Here is a 4,268-nt window from a genome sequence, read left to right as displayed (position 1 = left end):
ATTCCTCTTTTGTGCTCACAAGTTCATTACCTGATGTCAGAACTTACGGATTAGTTGCTGGATCCATTTCTGTAAATTGGTTCTGCATTCTTTCTAATTCCGATTTTTTTTTTACGAATGTAGCTAGTGTTTATGGACTTAGCATCAATATTTCTAATACTATATTTCGATGAATATTAAAACACAACAGCATATCTACTTCGGCACCAGATGACGAGCAATTGAGTCAAAATCGATCGGACGCAGTGAGACAATGATCCTCACTTCGTGTGGTGTACATCCGTGACTCTATAATTCAATGAAGAATCATTTCCACAACTTCAGCTGTGTCAGGATCTAGTTTGCGGTGAAAGCCTGTCAATCTGCTAAGGTAACGTTCGTCTGGGTCTTTGCAAAGGATTTGGCGAAATCTTTGGGTCTTGACAATTTATTCTTCAAACAAATTTCGTATTTCATGAATTCAGTTCTTTTACTATGAAAATTGGTAATGTGGATGCAGCTGTGATGGCCGAGAGGATAAGGCGTTGGAATTGAAATCCAGTGGGGTCTCCCTGCGCAGGTTCGAATCCTGCTCACAGCGTTGACTCTTTTAAAAGTAATTAATTCCTTTGCAGAACTTGGATTTCGTGGAGCTTGAGCTTTGCATTCAATCGAAAGTAAATTTTCAACTGTGAAGATCCGAAGTAACTTCAAGATGTCTAATTGAATAAATTATATGTCGAGACACAAAAAGCCATCAACTTCCAACACGAATCAGTTTCCAAACATTTGTCGAACTATCGTGAAATTTGGATGTTCGGGAGGCGGGAGGCGTTGGGGGGGGGGGGGGGGGTGAAATTAAGCAAAACAAGAAGCAATGCAATACATTTACCTGCAGGTGATGAGTTTTTTTTAGGATCAGTTGAAAGTCAAGCTGAGAAAGTTCAACCTAATTTACAGCTGACTCTCAAGGGCAATTATCTATTATGTCAGCAGTCAATGAATTAGAAAAAACAACTCGATGTGTGGAAAGGAACTCGACTGGTCCAGGTTCCTGGCTTGAGGTGTGATAAGGCAAGGCGTTATCAGCGGAGTAGAATTTTCTGGAAATATGAGAAATGGAATGTTAACAGTCTTCTGCTGTCCACATTCGTAAGAAACTGTGCATTCAGAACTGAAATTGAAAATTAACGATGAAAATCAGACTTAGCCCTCTGTTTGTGGTGTAGTATTGTTCAGAAAAATAGGTTGTTGCTGAGACTAAAATTGACCAAAATAATCGATGGGGATCTTATCCACGACCTCCGTTGGAGCAGTTGGTGTGGAGAGCTCAGCTTGAAGAACCAAGTGCCAATTATTCATCTTGGCTGTCTGAATTGCTCAGTTAAACAGACTCCCGATTTAATGAAAAAACCTTTGCTATCAGTGCTAGATGTTTTCATGTCAGCATGTTCCGATATGAGAGGACACTCCATGGAGTAGATGTGACTTAAATTTTGACTCTAACTTCAGAGATGTTGACACATTTCTGCCCCAGCACAGCACTACCATTGGTATCAAATCAAACTGAACAAAGGACTAGTTCCCTTAGACATTTCCTTTCTGCAGACTCTGCCATTGGACCGTTCAGGCCCAATGTAGGAATAGGGCGTGGTGACATCTGTTCACAAGTGGATCACTTCATTCTTGCTCACGATCCATAAACCGTAATTCATTTTGAACTTCTTAGCCATCAGCATGATAAATGTTACGTAATGCATAGGATGGCTTCTCGAAAGAAAGAGCGAAATCTTATTCAATGCTGACGCAAATTGAAGTTGTCTCTGGTCGACCAGAAGACGGATATCGTGAAACAAAGTGAATACAGAAAACAATCAATGTTTTCTGGGAGTCAAAAAGATGTACTGGAAGAACGGAAACATATATTTGGAATTAAAGTCACATATTACTTCCAGACTAAATGTTCTTGAACCGTTATCTTAATTTGACCTTCATGTCCACCATTGCTGCAAAAATTCTCTTAACAAATCAGAACTTTGTGTTCTTTGATATTGTCTCCTTCATGTTTCTCTTGATTTTGAAACTAAAACCGAGCAATAGTAATGCACCCTATTTCACTTGCAAAGATCAGAAGAAGATCAATTTATAAGAGAACAGAAATAAAGCTACGTCTGTCTTTCAAGAGAAAACACAGTTACCATTTCGACTCCAAAAAGTCTTCTTCAGAAGTCTGCGCAATGAACTCGTAATAGTAGACCGAAAACGAAAAGAAAAGCCATAATGCCGCGAATACACCACCCTCAAGCGCATCAAGTCCTACTCGAATATGCTGAATGAATACTGCAAACATCAGTGGGGAACGGAACACAGCTCATTCTGCAGTTGTCAACCTGTTATGACGTAGTTTGTAAAGTCAGAAATATGATTAGGTAAAAACCGGGATGAATGCAGAATATCAGAATGTGGGATCAGTCTGCTGAGTTACACTGAGAGTGTGGGGTCAGTCTGCCCTTCCCTCGGTGAGTATCACTGACTGAGTGGCATCAGTCTACTCTTTCCTGTTCGAGTTACATGGACAGAGTGGCGTCAGTCTCCTTTTCACGGAGTGAGTTATTTGGACAGTGTGGGATCGGTCTGCTCTTCCCTGGGTGAGTTGCATTGACAGAGTGGCGTCAGTCTGCAATTTCCTAGTTGTGTTAAAGTGATCGCGTGAGGTCAGATTGCTCTTCCCTGGTTGAGTCACATAGACAGATTGGCCTTCGTCTGCTCTTCCCTGGGAGAGTCATATTAACAGAATGGGGTCAGTCTGCTCCTTTCTAAGTGAGTAATATCACAGAGTGCACTCAGTCTGTTCTTCCCTGGGTGAGCTACGTTAAGAGAGTGGTGTCTGTCTGCTCCTCCATGGGCGTGTTAGTTTCTCAGAATCGTGAGAGTCTGCTCTTCTCTGTCTGAGTTTAACAGCAAGTATGGTTTGATCACTGTCTTCGCTGGATGATTCACATAGACAGAATGGAAAAAGTCTTCTCTTCTCTGAGTGAGTTACTTTGACAGAGTGGGGTCAGGCTCGTCTCCCAGCTTGTGTTTCATTGACAGAATCAGATCAGCCTGCTCTTTCCTGGATGAGTGACAGAGACAGAATGGGTACAGCCTGCTCTTCTCTGAGTGGTGTCAGTCTGCCATTTGCTGGGTGAGTTACATATAAAGTGTTGGGTCCGTCTGCTCTTCCCTGGAAGACTAACCTTGACAGAGTGGCGTCAGTCTACTCTTCCCTGGGTGAGTTACATTAACAGAGTGCGGTCAGGCCATAATTTCCTCATTGAGTCACATTGATCGTGTGATGTCAGACTTCCGTCCCCTGGTTGAGTTACATTGACAGAGTGGGGTCCATCTGCTCTTCCCTGGGTGAGTTACGTTAGCAGTTTGGGGTCTGTCTGCTCTCCGCAATCCTGGAACTCCATCTCTAGTGGTTTCTTGTCAGTCCCTCCAAACTAATTGCATGTTGTAATTCGACACTGCAAGCGGTCGGGAATAAATTGAGGAGAGGTGCAGGGTAGAATAATTAAAGTCAAATGCACTGATGCCTAGGAGACATGACACAAGATGTGAGTGTGGAGCTGATGGTGCAAGGCTCAGTGTCAGTGCTATTGGTTCAGCATTTATTGCTCACTGTTCGCAATGACTCACACACCACTGCTGTCAATTCACAACAATGAGCCTGTTCATCTTGGTTTGAAAATCCCTGTGTGTGTATTAACGTGGTTAATGAGACGCGAGAGGAGATGAGCACATCCTCTTTATTCTGTCAGTTTAAACAGACGAAAATATCTGTTGGATGCCAATGCAAGAGGATACTGTCTTTTTCTGTGCCTTTATAGTGGGGCATGCTCAGCATTGAAATGTCTGTTTTTGCACAAGCAGAGTTTGATTGCCATTCATACTGAGCAACATTAATACAGAAAACGCGTTTTCGAATTCCTGTGATCAAGTGGTTCAGGCATTGCACATATGGACGAGAAATCTGGCTCTTAACATGGCGCCATGGCTTAGCTGGTGAAAGCAGCTCCCATCACACTGGTGCCTGCTCATTGTATTGAAAGCTCGTTATTACTCGCAAGTATTGTGTTGCTGATCGAGAAACTCAGTGTCCTGTTTGAATTGCTGTACATTCTGATTTCGTGTTCCGGCTTCATTTTCCTGGTTTACATCCAGTAGTGTAGGTTGCTCTTTTTAACTAGTATTTTAACCTGGAGATTCTTCCCGCCGTTCCACAAGCACTTCTGCTTCTCATC

The 4,268-nt window shown here is 42.5% G+C and overlaps 1 non-coding gene across 1 annotated transcript; it reads left to right on the top strand.

Annotated features, from left to right (window-relative positions):
- Window positions 1-498: 498 nt before the first annotated feature.
- Window positions 499-580, top strand: trnas-uga (transfer RNA serine (anticodon UGA)). Its single transcript has one exon. It is a non-coding gene; the product is annotated as a tRNA-Ser (tRNA).
- Window positions 581-4,268: the final 3,688 nt, after the last annotated feature.

Source organism: Chiloscyllium punctatum, chromosome 29 (genome assembly GCF_047496795.1).
Source record: "Chiloscyllium punctatum isolate Juve2018m chromosome 29, sChiPun1.3, whole genome shotgun sequence".
Taxonomy (NCBI): Eukaryota; Metazoa; Chordata; class Chondrichthyes; order Orectolobiformes; family Hemiscylliidae; genus Chiloscyllium; species Chiloscyllium punctatum.
This window is presented reverse-complemented; position numbering and strand designations above follow the sequence as displayed.